At 42.4% G+C, this 18,012-nt stretch overlaps 1 pseudogene; it reads left to right on the plus strand.

The window, feature by feature from the left end:
• Nucleotides 1-17,391, plus strand: part of LOC130879859 (gem-associated protein 8-like) — a 39,703-nt pseudogene extending 22,312 nt beyond the window's left edge.
• The last annotated feature ends 621 nt before the right edge of the window (nt 17,392-18,012 follow it).

Genomic DNA, 18,012 nt, shown 5'->3' on the forward strand with positions numbered 1-18,012 from the left:
ATTAGCTCTAGCTTCTTATTGGCTAACTCTTACATATTAATTTAACCCATCTCTATTAATCTGTGAATTACCACGTGGCAGTGGCTTAGCAGCAAATATCAGCATGTCTGACCTTGGCTGCGGCTCCATGGTGTCCTCCTCTCCACCTTCATTCTCCCAGCATTCTGTTCCATTTTTCCTGCCTACCTAAGTTCTGCCCTATCCACAGGCCAAGGTAGTTTCTTTATTCAAACCAATAAAAGCAGCACATAGGCAGAAGAACCTTCTCACCAACTTGTAAATTAACTAAACCTTTAATTTAGAAAGGAAAATGTAATTTAATCTATGTTCACTAGATGTTTAATTTCCCTTTCTTCAAAAGAGAAAAAAATGCTTTTGTTGATAGAATGCGTAAGTAATTTCTCCTCTGAAAATTGTGTCATGTTAATAATCCCAAAGCACAGTGGCAAGGTACCACACTTCTGAAATGCTTTAATGCTCTTTGTACATTGTAACTAATGGACAGATGAAAATTTAATTTTAAGCAGTAATCGGTATATATTGATATATGGACAGATTCTTAAGTGTGCAATTCAGCCCAAGTGACATAATAATGACCTCACAAATCATACTTATATGGTGTAAATCTATGGTATGCAATATAGTTCTTATTCCTCTTTTGTTTATTGAATAGATTCTCCTCTCATACAATACATCTCAACCACAGTATCCCTTCCTCCCACTCTTCTTAGCTACCCTCCATCTCCACTTTTCCCTAGATCCACTCCTTTTCTGTTTCTTTGTCAGAAGAGAACAGACCTCTAAAAAAAGACAGTCAAGCAGAACAAAACAAAATAAGACAAGGCAAAAGCCCTCATATCAAGGCTGGAGGATATAACTTAATAGGAGGAAAAGAATCTGAAAAGCAAGCAAAAAAAAAAAACAGAAAAACATCATCTCCCACATTTGGAAATACACACACACACACACACACAAATCCCACCAAGCTAACAGCCATAACTTATATTCAGAGGGCCTGGTGACAACCAATGTAGACCCCATGCTTGCTTCTTCAGTCTCTGGGAGCCCATTAGAGCCCTGGCGAGTTGATTTGCTGGGTCATGTTTTTCTGGTGTCCTACATCCCCTCTCACTCCAACAACCTTTCTGCCTTCTCCAAGAGGTTCCCTGATCTCCTAGGGAAAGGATTTGATGGAATCCCCCTATTTAGACTCTCTCTCTGCATAATGTCTGGTTGTGGGCCTCTGCACCTGTTTCCATCTGTTGTCAGAGGAAGCCTACCTGATGATGACTGGACAAGGTACTGATCTATTAGTATAGCAGAATATCATTACGAATAATTTCATTGATTTTTTCCCCAGTCATGTTTGGTTCTTCTACCCTAGATCTCTGGGTAGAAGATACTTTAGATATTCAATCTCCAGTTCCTAGCCATTCAGGCAGTGTGAGGCATGGGCTCCCTCTGGTGGCATGGGCCTTAAGTTAAACTAAACATTAGTTGGCCACTCCCACAAGTTCTATGCCCCAGTATATCTAGCTGGAAGAACAGATTGTAGGAAGAGGGGTTTTGTGGGTGGGTTGGTGTCCAGGTTTCTATTTCCATAGCCTGGAGAGTCCCTTCTTGTGCCAAATACACTAGAATGTAAGGGTGAAGTCTCTAAACCCTCAGCAGCTTAACTTCTCTATGTACAATGAGCTCTGTGGATGTTGTCCTAGGCAATGGGGCCCAGTTTTCAGTTTTCATAGATTAACCTTCTGTCCTAGGATGAGTATGGGTTGCTTAGGGATCTCCATGGATCATCCTCACCCAACAACTCAACCAAATGTAACCATGTTCCACCACTGGAAGCCTTGCCTAACTACTAAGACTGGCAGAGGAAGGGAGGGGAGCAGAGAAACAAATGCATAGCTCAATAAAAACAATAAAATGGACAAAAGAACAAAATATCTCTTGATTTAAAAAAATGACAGCCAGTTTAGTCTCCATAGCCTCCTTTACTAGAAATCCTCACTAGGTGTGACATTTGTCTTTGTTGTTCTGAGTTACCTCATTCATGATGTTTGTTTCTAGCCCCACTCATTTACCTGTGAATTTAAAGTTTTCATCTTCCTTAACAACTGAATAATATTCCATTGTGTAAGTGCACCCCATTTTAATTAGCCATTCAGCATTTCATACACATCTAGATTGTTTCCATTTCCTGACTATTGTTAGTAGAGCATCAGTGAACACAGATAATCAAGTATTAAAAGCAATTAGGATATATAGCTCTTTGCATATGTGTCCAAGATTGGTAGAGCTGGTTCAGATGACAGGTTCATTTCTAGTTTTCTGGGGGACATTCACACTAATTTTGACAGCGTCTGTGTCAGCTTGCACTCTGTGTCACTACATAACTATTTCCCTTCCCCCACATACACCCCAGAATTTGTTTTATTCACATGAAATTGAGTATTGTTGTATTGAGGTCTGTGGAGAATTTTGCTGGACATTGCATTGAAACATAGATTGCTTTAGATAAGATTGCCATTTTTACAATGTTAATTCTACCTACCCGAAAGTATAAGAGATATTTTCATTTTCCAGTGTCTTCTTCAATTTATTTCTTCAAAGTTTTATTTATTTATTTATTTACTTACTTATTTATTTATTAAAGATTTCTGCCTTCTCCCCGCCACCACCTCCCATTTCCCTCCCCCTCCCCCATCAAGTCCCCCTCCCTCATCATCCCTAAGAGTAATCCGGGTTCCCTTCTGTGGGAAGTCCAAGGACCACCCAGCTCCATCCAGGTCTAGTAAGATGAGCAACCAAACTGCCTAGGCTCCCACAAAGCCAGTACGTGCAGTAGGATCAAAAACCCATTGCCATTGTTCTTGAGTTCTCAGTAGTCCTCATTGTCTGTTATGTTCAGCAAGTCCGGTTTTATCCCATGCTTTTTCAGACCCAGGCCAGCTGGCCTTGGTGAGTTCCTGATAGAACATCCCCATTGTCTCAGTGTGACAGGTCTTCCACTTGTTTGTTTAGAGCTATTCAGAGATATTTTGTACTAATTTTGGCTCTTGTGAAGAATAATGTTTCTCTGATTTCTTTCTCAACCTATTTATCACATGTAAAGGAGGGCTACTCATTTTGAGTTAATCTTGTATCCTGCCACATTACTGAAAGTATTTTGAGTTGTAGAAGTTCCTTGGTAGAATTTTTGGGGTCACATATATAAACTATCATATCATCAGCAAAGAGTGAAAGTTTGACTTTTTCTTTTCTGATTTGTATCCACTTGATCTTCGTTTGTTGTCTTATTGCTCTAGCTAGAACCTCAAGAACTATATTTAATAGATGTGGAGATAGTGGACAACTTAGTCTTGTTTCTGATTTCAGTGGGATTGCTGTGGGTTTCTCTCCATTTAGTTTGATGTTGGCTGTCAGTTTGCTGTATATTGCCTTTATTATGTTTATGTATAATTCTTGTAACCCTGCTCTCTCTAAGACCTTTACCATGAATTGATGTTGTATTTTGTCAAAGGCTTTTTCAGCATCTGAGATAAGCATGTGTTTTTATTTTTCAGTTTGTTTATATGGTAAATTACAAGGACAGATGTTCTTGTGTTGAACCATCCCTGCATCTCTGGAATGAACCCAACTTTATCATGGTAGATGATTTTTCTGATGTATTTTTGGATCCAGTTTGCCAGTATTTTATTGAGTATTTTTGTATCAGTATTCATGAGGGAGGTTGTTCTGTAATTCTCTTTCTTAGTAGCATATTCTTATGGTTTGTGTATCAGGGTAATTGTAGTTCCATTAAAAGAGTTTGGCAATGTTCCTTCTGTTTCTATTATGTGGAACAATTGGAAGAGTATTGGTATTAGTTCTTCTTTGAAAATCTTGAAGAATTCTGAGTTGAAACCATCTGTTCCTGGGCTTTGTTTGGTTAAGAGACTTGATGGCTATTTCTATTTCTTCAGCAAATACAGGCCTATTTAATTTGCTTATCCGGTGATGGAGGAGGGTCATCTGTCTATGTGTTACTCTTATTGGTTAACAAAGAAACTGCCTTGACTTTTTGATAGGGCAGGATTTAGATAGGTGGAGTAGACAGAACAGAATGCTGGGAGAAAGAAAGCAGAGTTGTGCAGATGCCATGGAGCCAGCCACCAGGTCAGACATGCTGAATCTTCCCTGGTAAGCTACCACCTCATGGTGCTACACAGATTATTAGAAATGGGTTAATCAAGATGTGAGAATTAGCCAATAAGAGGCTGAAACTAATGGGCCAGGCAGGGTTTAAATGATTACAGTTTGTGTGTTGTTATTTCGGGTGTAAAGCTAACCATGCAGGAGCCGGGTGGAATGAAAAGCAGGCCTGCTCACCTCATCACTACAATCCGGTCTTGATTTAATTTTGGTAACTAATATTTATCCAGAAAATTGCTTATTTCTTTTAAGTTTTCCAATTTTGTTGTGCCATACCAACTCCAGTGTCATCTGTGTAACATGACATACGTCATGCCGGATGGGAGCTATGTGTCCTAAGGGACTAGGCTTCCTGGAGGTCAATGGCAGACAGTCCAATATTGGCCACCCTTGAGGCATAGCCGTGTTTCTTGATTAGCTGGCTATGCTAATAAAATAAAAGGGGACCTCCTGAAACTGAGAAACTTCTGTAAAGCAAAGGACATGGATAACAGGACAACATGGCAGCCTACTGAATGGGAAAAGATCTTTACCAATGCTATATCAGATAGAGGGATGATCTCCAAAATATACAAAGAACTCAAGAAATTGGTCATGAAAAGAACAAATAATCCAATAAAAAATCAAGTATAAACCTAAACGAAATTTAGATTCCTCTTAACAGAGGAATCTAAAATGTCTGAAGGACACTTAAGGAGGTGTTCAATATCCTTAGCTATCAGAGAAATGTAAATCAAAACAACTCTGAGATTCCATCTTACACCTGTAAGGATGGCCAAGACCAAAAACACTGATGACAACTTATGCTGAAGAGGATGTGGGGTAAAGGGAACACTCCTCCATTGCAGGTGGGAGTGCAAACTGGCACAGCCCCTTTGGATATCAGTATGGTGATTTCTTAGAAAATTGGGAAACAACTTTTCTCAAGATCCAGCAATACCACTTTCGGGTACTCAATCCCAAAGGATGCTAAATCGCACCACATGGACATGTCCTCAATTATGTTAATAGCAGAATTGTTTGTCATAGCCAGAACCTGGAAAGGAGCTAAATGCCCCTCAAATGAAGAATGGATAAGTAAAATGTGGTACATTTTCACAATGGAATACTAAACAGCCAAAAATATATATAATGACATCTTGATATTTGCAGGCAAATGGATGGATCTAGAAAACACCATTTTGAGTAAGTTAACCCAGATCCAGAAAGACAAATATCATATGTATTCACTCATAAGTGGATTTTAGACATAAAGCAAAGAAAACCAGTCTACAATTCACAATTTCAGAGAACCTTAGGCAACAATGAGGACCTTAAGAGAGACATACATGGATCTAGTCTACATGGGAATTAGAAAAAGATAAGATCGCCTGAGTAAATTGGGAACATGGGAACCATGAGGGAGGGTGGACAGGGAGGGGAAAGGAAGGAAGAGGAGCATAGAAAAATGTATAGCTCAATAAAATTATAAAAAATGCCCTTAAAAAGATAGAATTCAGCCTAAGTGATGAGTGCATGGGCAATCAATATTATAACCCCCATTCCCTATGGATAAATAGTGCTTTAGTGTTTCAAACCTCAACCATGAAAAGAGACCTGTATCACTTTATGATTCTGAGAATGTTGAACAGGTACATAGACGTGAGGTTTGCATGTGATTGGAGAAGGCCACATATATATATGTGTGTGTATATATATGTATATAAGTACACACACATACACACAGACACACACACACATACACAGACACACACACATACACACACACATATAAATTGTAGGTCCCATGAGGTCCCAGGAGTGAGGAAGTCTTTCTGGTAAATGGGCATTTCTTAGACTTTGAGAACCAATAGAGACTCTGGATTTGTTTTGTGTTTGGGTAAGGTTTCACGCTGTAGTTCACTCTGTCTTTGCATTCATAGTATACTTCACACTGGCCCTGAAGCTGGGACAGTTCTTCTGACTCAGCCTCTCAGGACACAGAATTATAGGCATGAGTCATCTCACATGGCTCCAGAGGAGCAATGAATAAGGAAGAGTTAAATCAAATTTATATTTGATTCAAGATATGAAAATTTCAAGCAGTTGCCTAGATGAGAAGAGAAGCAGGAGGGACGAAACCCCTCATTCCAATGGGGGTGGGTCCTTGTCAGCTGAACACTCCTGGGTACCTGGAAGGACCTGGGAGAACAGTGTTTGTGACACTGAAGCTCTGCTAAGTTACTTCATGGGCCTCTACTTTGAGTTCTTAAGCCCCTTTCCTTCGTGGAAGTTGGGACATGTCGGTGTTCTGAGTAACATGGGATGATCTGAGAAAGAGAGACACTGCAGGATGAATTTAGACTTCTCATCAGCAGGGTGGGTCAGCCTCTGATAGGCTGACCACCAAGTAGCCTTGCAGAAGCTCTTTTGTTGATTGGTACACAAAAGTCATCTTAGCAAGTCAGTTGCCGCAAACTGAAATCACTTATCTGAATATGGATTGTCTGAGAGCCATCACCTGAGCAAGCAAAGTCTACAAGAATTCCAGGTTTGCCAGAAATATCTTTTTTTTTAAATCAACTCTCAGATTTATTTTATTTTTTTTTGAAAAATGACATTTTTTTATTTAAAATTTAAGTCTATCCTTTTGTGAAGAAATTTAGACACACTAATAAACTAGATAGACTAGAAATTTTCCTTTTATGCCCTTTGTTTGATAATAGTGCTAGTGTTAAAGAGATAAAATCAACTAAACTGTGTTGAGTTGGTGACAAGCAATTATAAAAATAATTATAAGTGATAGAAACATTAGACTAAGGCACCATATGTATTTTTAAGCTGGGTATCTAAATGTCAAAACACAGAATTACAAGTGACAACAAGCCACAAAGAACATTTTCATTATCTTTAAATCTCTTTATAGTTTCATAGTCAGACTCACCAACCTGGCTTTTTTTTATTTCTTTTTTTTTATTATTTTTATTCTTTTTTAATTAAAATTTCCACCTGCCCTCGTTTCCCATTTCCCTCCCCCTCCTCCCAAATATTGCCCCCTCCCCCCATTCCCCTTTCCCTATCCCCACTCCTCTTCTCCTCCCCCCACTCCATTCCCCCAGCTGGTACCTTGGGCAACTGAGGAGAGGGAACCTGAAATGACCCTATCCTATACTGATGAATATCTTACATATCACCTTAGAACCTTCATCTGGCGATGGATTGAGATAGAGACAGAGACTCAAGTTGGAGCAACGGTCTGAGCTCTTAAGGTCCAAATGAGAAGCAGAAGGAGGGAGAACATGAGCAAGAAAGTCAGGACCACGAGGGATGCACCCACCCACTGTGACAGTGGAACTGATTTATTGGGAGCCCACCAAGGCCAGCTGGACTGGGACTGAATAAGCATGGGTTGAAACTGGACTCTCTGAACATGGCGGACAATGAAGGCTGATGAGAAGCCAAGGACAATGGCACTAGGTTTTGATCCTAATACATGAACTGGCTTTGTGGGAGCTTAGCCTGTTTGGACGCTCACCTTCCTGGACCTAGATAGAAGTGGGAGGACCTTGGTCTTCCCGCAGGGCAGGGAATTTGGACTGCTCTTCAGATTTATTTTAGTTTTATGGAAGTGGAAGTAGATTTTAATACAGGCTTTTCTCAAATGATAATGATGACTTCTAGCAAATATGATGTAAACATACAATATTCAAATAATCACCCATATAATTTTTTCACACCTTACTTTATGTATTCTACAATTAAGACAGGGTTTCTCTGTGGTTTTGGAGCCTGTCCTGGAACTAGCTCTTGTAGACCAGGCTGGTCTCGAACTCACAGAGATCCGCCTACCTCTGCCTCCCAAGTGCTGGGATTAAAGGCATGCGCCACCACCGCCCGGCTTATTCTAAAGTTTGAAATACATATTTGCCATTGTTTCCCCAAATTTAGGAAAGTGTTCAATTTTTTTTAAGGAAGCATCTATTCTGAAACGGTCCCAACCATCTTTTAAATTGTTATGAGGACTATATGATTTTCTTTGGGTTCACTTTCTTATTTAACTTCTCTAGGATCTCAAATTATATGCTTAATGTCTTTTATTTATGGCTAGAAACCGATTATGAGTGAGTACATCCCATGTTCCTCTTTTTGGGTCTGGGATACCTCACTCAGGATAGTGTTTTCTATTTCCATCCATTTGCACGCAAAATTCGAGAAGTCATTGTTTTTTACTGCTGAGTAGTACTCTAATATGTATATATTCCACACTTTCTTCATCCATTCCTCCATTGAAGGGCATCTAGGTTGTTTCCAGCTTCTGGCTATTACAAACAATGCTGCTATGAACATAGTTGAAAAGATACTTTTGTCATTTGATGGGGTATCTCTTGGGTATATTCCCAATAGTGGTATTACTGGATTATGGGGTAGGTTGATCCCAAATTTCCTGAGAAATCGCCACACTGATTTCCAAAGTGGTTGCGCAAGTTTGCATTCCCACCAGCAATGAATGAGTGTGCCTCTTTCTCCACAACCTCGCCAGCAAAGGCTATCATTGGTGTTTTTGATTTTAGCCATTCTGACAGGTGTAAGATGGTATCTCAAAGTTGTTTTAATTTGCATTTCCCTTATTGCTAAGGAGGTTGAGCATGACCTTAAGTGTCTTTTGGCCATTTGAATTTCTTCTGTTGAGAATTCTCTGTTCAGATCAGTGCCCCATTTTTTTATTGGGTTCATTAGCATTTTAAAGTCTAGTTTCTTGAGTTCTTTATATATTTTGGAGATCAGACCTTTGTCTGTTGCAGGGTTGGTGAAAATCTTCTCCCAGTCAGTGGGTTGCCTTTTTGTCTTAGTGACAGTGTCCTTTGCTTTACAGAAGCTACTCAGTTTCAGGAGGTCCCATTTATTCAATGTTGTCCTTAATGTCTGTGCTGCTGGGGATAAACGTAGGAAGTGATCTCCTGTACCCATATGTTGTAGAGTACTTCCCACTTTTTCTTCTATCAGGTTCAGTGTGTTCAGACTAATATTGAGGTCTTTAATCCATTTGGACTTGAGTTTTGTGCATGGTGATAGATATGGATCTATTTTCATTCTTCTACACGTTGACAACCAGTTTTGCCAGCACCATTTGTTGAAGATGCTCTCTTTTTTCCATTGAATACTTTTAGCTCCTTTATCAAAAATCAGGTGTTCATAAGTTTGTGGGTTAAAATCAGGGTCTTCTACTCGGTTCCATTGATCGACTTCTCTGTTTTTATGCCAATACCAAGCTGTTTTCAATACTGAGGCTCTGTAATAGAGTTTGAGGTCAGGGATGGTAATGCCTCCAGAGGGGAAGTAGACAAGATTGCAGGGCAAAAACTGGGAACTTGCGGGTGAGATGGCATAGGGCAAAGGGGAAATAGGATGAGAAACATGAGAAGGGGAGGATGGGAGGAGCTCGGGGGACTGGGATGGTTGGGATATAGGAAGGGAGGATACGGGAGCAGCGAAGTATATATCCTATCTAAGGGAGCCATCTTAGGGTTGGCAAGAGACTTGACTCTTGAGGGGTTCGCAGGTGTCCAGGAATATGTTCCCAGCTGGTACCTTGGGCAACTAAGGAGAGGGAACCTGAAATGACCCTATCCTATACTGATGAATATCTTGCATATCACCTTAGAACCTTCATCTGGCGATGGATCGAGGTAGAGACAGAGTCTCAATTTGGAGCAACGGTCTGAGCTCTTAAGGTCCAAATAAGGAGCAGAAGGAGGGAGAAGATGAGCAAGGAAATCAGGACCACGAGGGATGCACCCACCCACTGTGACAGTGGAACTGATCTATTGGGAGCCCACCAAGGCCAGCTGGTCTGGGACTGAATAAGCATGGGTTGATTCTGGACTCTCTGAGCATGGCGGACAATGAAGGCAGATGAGAAGCCAAGGACAATGGCACTAGGCTTCGATCCTAATACATGAACTGGCTTTGTGGGAGCTTAGCCTGTTTAGACGCTCACCTTCCTGGACGTAGATAGAAGACCTTCGTCTTCCCGCAGGGCAGAGAATTTGGACTGCTCTTCAGTATCGAGAGGGAGGGGGAATGGTGTGGGGGGAGGAGAAGAGGAGTGGGGATAGGGGGAGGGGAGTGGGGGGAGGGGGCAATATTTGGGAGGAGGGGAGGGAAATGGGAAACGGGGAGCAGGTGGAAATTTTAATTAAAAAAGAATAAAAAATAAATAAAAAGGAAAAAAATTGTTATGAAGAAGACTGTAGAAAGTAGTGGCTTGTCTGTCTGTGAACCTGTGCAGAATCTCTACAAATACCTAGGGGGAAAAAAAGTATCATACTTGGCTCTTGGAATAATTTCCTTGTAATAGTCAAAATCGTCATATTATTTTTAACAAAACCGTGTTTTTCAGATGGAAAAGAGAACAGGTGGCTTAAAGAGGAAAGTATTTTAGCTTATGAAAGGGACTAAGTCTCTCTAAATCTGTAAATAGCATCTTGTCTTCTAGTTGTTCATTTCTAAAAATTTGAATGCTTTTGGCTATAAAAATATTTTTTTTACTTATTTATTTATTTTTATTCTTTTTTAATTAAAATTTCCACCTGCTCCCCATTTCCCATTTCCCTCCCCTCCTCCCAAATATTGCCCTCCCCCCACTTCCCTCCCCCTATCCCCACTCCTCTTCTCCTCCCCCCACTCCATTCCCCCTCCCTCTCGATACTGAAGAGCAGTCCAAATTCCCTGCCCTGCGGGAAGACCAAGGTCCTTCTATCTACGTCCAGAAAGGTGAGCATCCAAACAGGCTAAGCTCCCACAAAGCCAGTTCAAATATTATACTTAGGTTGTTTCCAGGTTCTGGCTATTACAAACAATGCTGCTATGAACATAGTTGAACAGATACTTTTGTCATATGATAGGGCATCTCTTGGGTATATTCCCAAGAGTGGTATTACTGGATCTTGGGGTAGGTTGATCCCAAATTTCCTGAGAAATCGCCACACTGATTTCCAAAGTGGTTGCACAAGTTTGCATTCCCACCAGCAATGGATGAGTGTGCCCCTTTCTCCACAACCTCTCCAGCAAAGGCTATCATTGGTGTTTTTGATTTTAGCCATTCTGACAGGTGTAAGATGGTATCTCAAAGTTGTTTTAATTTGCATTTCCCTTATTGCTAAGGAGGTTGAGCATGACCTTAAGTGTCTTTTGGCCATTTGAATTTCTTCTGTTGAGAATTCTCTGTTCAGATCAGTGCCCCATTTTTTTTATTGGGTTCATTAGCATTTTAAAGTCTAGTTTCTTGAGTTCTTTATATATTTTGGAGATCAGACCTTTGTCTGTTGCAGGGTTGGTGAAGATCTTCTCCCAGTCAGTGGGTTGCCTTTTTGTCTTAGTGACAGTGTCCTTTGCTTTACAGAAGCTACTCATTTTCAGGAGGAATGGATCAAGAAAGTGTGGAATATATACATATAGAGTACTACTCAGTGGTAAAAAAACAATGACTTCTCGAATTTTGCGTGCAAATGGATGGAAATAGAAAACACTATCCTGAGTGAGGTATCCCAGACCCAAAAAGAGGAACATGGGATGTACTCACGCATAATCGGTTTCTAGCCATAAATAAAGGACATTGAGCATATAATTTGTAACCCTAGAGAAGCTAAATAAGAAAGTGAACCCAAAGAAAATCGTATAGTCATCCGCCTGGAGAGGGGAAGTAGACAAGATTGCAGGGCAAAAACTGGGAACTTGCGGGTGAGGTGGCATGGGGCAAAGGGGAAATGGGATGAGAAACGTGAGAAGGGGAGGATGGGAGGAGCTTGGGGGATCGGGATGGTTGGGATATAGGAAGGGTGGATACGGGAGCAGCGAAGTATATATCCTAACTAAGGGAGCCATCTTAGGGCTGGCAAGAGACTTGACTCTAGAGGGGTTCGCAGGTGTCCAGGGAGATGTCCCCAGCTGGTACCTTGGGCAACTGAGGAGAGGGAACCTGAAATGACCCTATCCTATACTGATGAATATCTTACATATCACCTTAGAACCTTCATCTGGCGATGGATCGAGGTAGAGACAGAGTCTCAATTTGGAGCAACGGTCTGAGCTCTTAAGGTCCAAATGAGGAGCAGAAGGAAGGAGAACATGAGCAAGGAAATCAGGACCACGAGGGATGCACCCACCCACTGTGACAGTGGAACTGATTTATTGGGAGCCCATCAAGGCCAGCTGGTCTGGGACTGAATAAACATGAGTTGAAACTGGACTCTCTGAGCATGGCGGACAATGAAGGCTGATGAGAAGCCAAGGACAATGGCACTAGGTTTTTTTTTTTTATTTCAAGACAAAAAAATTAAATTGTATTTTATTACACATGGAAATCCTAATAAAGTATACGAAGAGGCATCGGTCTTTTGGAAATTCAAAGGTGACGATAAAAACAAATAAACTGTCCATATCTTGGCACTAGGTTTTGATCCTAATACATGAACTGGCTTTGTGGGAGCTTAGCTTGTTTAGACGCTCACCTTCCTGGACGTAGATAGAAGACCTTGGTCTTCCCGCAGGGCAGGGAATTTGGACTGCTCTTCAGTATCGAGAGGGAGGGGGAATGGTGTGGGGGGAGGAGAAGAGGAGTGGGGATAGGGGGAGGGGAGTGGGGGGAGGGGGCAATATTTGGGAGGAGTGGAGGGAAATGGGAAACGGGGAGCAGGTAGAAATTTTAATTAAAAAAAAGAATAAAAAAAAATATTATACTTAACAATTTTGAAATATGCTTTCAGGAATGCATATTTGATTTTAAAATATCTTAACACTGAGAATATCATTGTGAATTATAAGATTTTTCTGTATTTAATTTCATTTGTTGCTGTGGGCTCTGAAGAAAAAGATTTTAGTGAAATAAAGGTTAATAATAACTTCACTTTAACCTTAATTATTTTTGCCAGAAATATCTATGACTTGGGTCTAAGGTTCTGAAATTCCCAACAAAGAGCAACCCCATAAGTTCAAAAGAAAAATACTGATTATTTACAAGAAATTACTTCAAGACCTAAGTGGCCATCACTCAGAGTAAATGTCAAGTGCAATGGTTTGTCTAAAATTCAGCTACAGGGACGGGTGAGGATGCCAAGTCAGACCATCTTTGCTCACCTCCTGCTAACTCTGAAAGTCTGGGTGGGAAAACTTGTGGTTTGTATTTCCTCAAAAAAATAGAATAATCATGGAATTTTTGAGAGGTGTAGATGAGTTAAAATGTGTAATATCCTTAGCATGGTGTGGGACATTCCAAGAGTTCTGTGGAAATTTCAGATAGTATCCACTATTTTACATGATTAATTAATATTTTGGTACAACTAAAATGATACCAGAACCTAAGACTATTAGAGTAACCAAGTGCTCTGACTCTAAGTTATTCAGTTGGCACATCAGACTCTCCCCTGCATGGACCAAGAAGTCCCAATTCTTCCTTTCTCTTCCTCTTACCCTGCCCTGCTTAGAAAGCATCCAAATGAAGGCAAGGCGCCAATTCTGCATTCTTTTTTTTTTATTCTTTTTTAATTAAAATTTCCACCTTCTCCCCGTTTCCCATTTCCCTCCCCTCCTCCCAAATATTGCCCCCTCCCCCCACTCCCCTCCCCCTATCCCCACTCCTTTTCTCCTCCCCCCACACCATTCCCCCTCCCTCTCGATACTGAAGAGCAGTCCAAATTCTCTGCCCTGCGGGAAGACGAAGGTCTTCTATCTATGTCCAGGAAGGTGAGCGTCTAAACAGGCTAAGCACCCATAAAGCCAGTTCATGTATTAGGATCAAAACCTAGTGCCATTGTCCTTGGCTTCTCATCAGCCTTCATTGTCCGCCATGCTCAGAGAGTCCAGTTTCAACCCATGCTTATTCAGACCCAGACCAGAGGAACATGGGATGTACTCACTCATAATCGGTTTCTAGCCATAAATAAAGGACATTGAGCATATAATTTGTGATCCTAGAGAAGCTAAATAAGAAAGTGAACCCAAAGAAAATCATGTAGTCATCCTCCTGGAGAGGGGAAGCAGACAAGATTGCAGGGCAATTCTGCATTCTTGAAAGCCATTGCAACTTCCTCCCCTGATGCTGCCAGCTCCCAGGACCCTGCCTAAGTGCTCACCTTTTAATCATCCTTGTGCAAAAACTCAGTTTTACAGACAGAATCATCACCTATCTCCTACAATCTCTAAAACCTTCCTGCCTTAACTCAGACATGTGATTTCACTGGACTCAGTCTCCAAGACCAGTGAACCTGCCCAGGAGTTGCTTTGCCCTCAATAAACCTCCTGCTATACTCTTTCAATTTGACTTGAACTGGCTTACCGTGACAGCAGAAAAACTTAGTATTTGAAGATAGAAACCTATTATCTTGGTGCCAAAATCTGGGATGGGTTGAGCCCTGCCCAAGATACTTGGTAACCTGGCCACCTAGGGACCACTCCTTTTTTCTCTTTTCTCCACCAGATGCAATTGATTTTTTACTTGGGGTAAATTGCCCTTTTCCCAGTCATCGCCTAAGAGGTGCCAGGTACCTCTTCCAGGTACAGGACCCCTGAAATCCCCTGGTAAGAGCAGCAGTCACACCAGGGTAAGCCTGTTCCAGAAGAGAGACAGTCTCTGTTCCAGGGAGCCTTTAGATTTGGAGGCCTCCTTTCTAAGGCTACCCTGGCTTTGCTGCTCGTCTGCAGTCTATGGCATGAGATGCTCTACCCCAGTCGTTGGTGTAATGGTTTTTCTGTCTCTTTAAGAGACAAGCGATGCCCACTCTCTGCCCTATCCGCTGAGGCAGGCAGGTCTTCCTTCCTGCTTGCAGCCTTAGTCTCTCTCTCTTTTTCCATTCCCTTGCAGAGAGGCAGCTTCGGCTCCCCCTACCCCAGTCTGTCGCTCTCTGCTCTTTTCTCTTCTTCCCCTTCCCTTCCATACTTCCATAACCCACTTAATAAATATCCAACCTCACTCTGCATGGTGCAGCCTGAGTTCTCTCTCTTTTCCATCTTCCTCTTGGGGAGGCAGCTTCTGCCTCTCTCCACTTCTCCCCTTCCCCCTTCTGTCACTCCCATCTCTTCTCTCTCTCTCTTTCTCTCTCTGCTCTTCTCCCCTTCTCCCTTCCTCCTCCATAACCCCCTGAATAAATATCCAAGCTCACTCTGTATGTCGTGCCTGTCCATATCTTTGTCTCTTGCCCAGCTGACACGGGTTTCCCTGACTGGTACCAGCCACCGCTCAGGGACCAGCAGCCTTCTCTGCCTGGGACTGGCTGCTCTCAGTGCCTGCTGTCTGCCACCACATGGCCCGCTACCATCGCTTGGGGACCTACAGCATTTCTGCTGCCTGCTGCCACCAGGGATCCTGAAATTTTTTAATTTTTTCCATTACAGTTGGTCCCTGGCAAAAGCTTGGAAACGGGCAGCACTGGATCTGAACCTGACCCTCAGTTTTCTATTGGGTGCCTGCTGTGAAAATTATCCAGACTGGGGCTGCCTCAGACCATATGTCCAAAACATCTGATTTTCTTCTGGTCTGTGACCTGGCCTACTTTCATCCTAGATAACCAGTAAATGGACACTAGAGGGCACTCTTGACTTTAACATCCTCTGTGATCTTGAGAATTTTCTTTAGTGTATGGACAAATTGTCTGAACTTTTACCTCTAGAGTTTTGGAGTTCTGTGCTCCTGTCCCTCCTTCTGTAGCCAGTACCTGATGGCCCAGATCTTGTTGGTCAGTGTTGTGATGCCTCCAGACACACTTGCATCTGGGGACATGGAACCTGAGCTCTCTACCCTGACCTAGACACCTAAGTCACTGGCACCCATGCAGTACCCAAATCCCATCTACCCCTCTCCCTCCTATACTGCCACCATCCTTCTCCCCTCCTTCTTCTCCCTCCATGAGAAAAGGTTGAATGTCAACCTCCTCCATATTACCTGCCTTCCTCTCCCTCCTACTGCCCTTCTGTATCACTGCAGAGCCTGCTGCCCCCCTCCCTCTTCTACAACACCACAGCCTCCACCCTGGTCCCCATTCACACACTGGCCTATTGCCCCTGAACCCTCCCTTGTGTTTTCCCACATGCAGCCTTGGAAGACCCCTGCCCTCCTCTGCCCACACTAAGAGGTAGCTGGAGATGAGGAAATTGCTCAACTCTATGTCACTTTTTTCCTTCAGGACCTCTCATGGATTAAAAGATGGTTAGGCTCATTTTCTGCGATTCCTTCTGCCTTTATAAAGACTTCTGCTATCTTTCCTAAGCCCATGACCTGACCTGACCTGATCTTTATCCACCCAGGCCTCCACTCTCACTCCTGAGAAAGACAGACAAGTTCAGACAGCAGCTAGACAGTACACAGACCAGACCCACCTAGTGGACAATACAGTCCCTTTAGGTGACCTAGTGGTGCCAGGTACAGAGTCCATTGAATCAAAATGGAATGTAGAGGAGGGACCTCAGGTTTCGCTGCTTTGGAGATGGTCTGAAACAAAGTTGCTAATTTTGATAAACATCATGAGATTTCACAGTGAGCTGGTATTCTCCCCCAGCATATGCAAGATATTGGCGACGTTATCATCATGCAATGGTTTGGATGCGAACCCACAGAATATTTACAGGAAGTCCAGGAAGTCCTGTTTCACTTCCCCATGGTTCTACCCTCAAGGAGTTCTTCCCTGGAACTCTGTTGCTTATGAGGCTGGGCATCCTTGGAACTATCTAGGCCAACACATGGTCTGACAGGAGCCTCCCTACAGTGTTTCCCATCTCCAAAGCTCTGGGCAGCCTCTGTATGATAGCAGTAGAATCCAGGCAACCACAAAAGAAGATGAAGCCCCATATGAAGAGGGAGAGATGGAGTCAGATTCAGATAATGAAATAGAATGCAACCTGAGCAATATGGAAATCACCGAGGATCTCCGCCAGTACTTTGCAGAGACTGAGAGGCACAGAGAAGAGCAGCGGCGACAGCAGCAACTAGAAGCAGAGTGCCTGGACGACTATGTAAATGCCGATCATGGGCTGTACTACAACCACCACCGGTCCACAGAGCCTCCCTCGGAGAAGCCTGGGGAGCAGCATCAAGCCAAGATGAAGTGTTTGTATGGGGACAATGCTCCCAAGATCCTTGCCATGGAGGCTGCTGTGCAGATGAACTTTGACAAGTGTTGTGACAAAAAGCAGCCAAAATACTGGCCTGTCATTCCCCTGAAGTTCTGAGTCGTGGGCACAGGGACCTTGGGGAAAGCCTCCTGAACACAGTTCCTCGCCTTTCCCTCCTCTGGATGTGTTCTCTTCATTTCTCTTGGACATTTTTTCAGAGAAAGAGGCCTATATACCAACACAGTGGATACGATCTATCAGCCACTTAGAATTCTGTCAGCAGGAGGTACACTGTTGCCAACACAAGAAATGTCCCCTTTACATAAAGTGATAATCATATATATTATACTGGCTCTTGATTAACTCCCTAATAGACTTCAGTTCATGGACATTTTTGCCTAGAGATACAATGGTTTGCATTTGTAATTTCCTTCTCTAAGCCTTCCTGGATGTCACAAAAGCCTTAAGCCACATGTCATTCTTTTTTTTTTTTTTTTTGAAACCAGTTCTCATATAACCCAAGTTAGCCTCAAACTCTTAAATCCTCCTCCTTCCACTTCCCAACTGCTAGCTTACAGATGTGCACCCCATTCTGGGCTCTAATCCACATGTTCTCACTGACTGTAACCCTTTGGATCCCTCTGAAAATGATACAAGAGTACAGTAAGGAAAATGCCACTTGCTATTCAGCGAGGTGTCAGCCTATGTGCTCTCTAAAAGACCTGAGAGCAATGCTCT

Source organism: Chionomys nivalis, chromosome 8 (genome assembly GCF_950005125.1).
Source record: "Chionomys nivalis chromosome 8, mChiNiv1.1, whole genome shotgun sequence".
NCBI lineage: Eukaryota > Metazoa > Chordata > Mammalia > Rodentia > Cricetidae > Chionomys > Chionomys nivalis.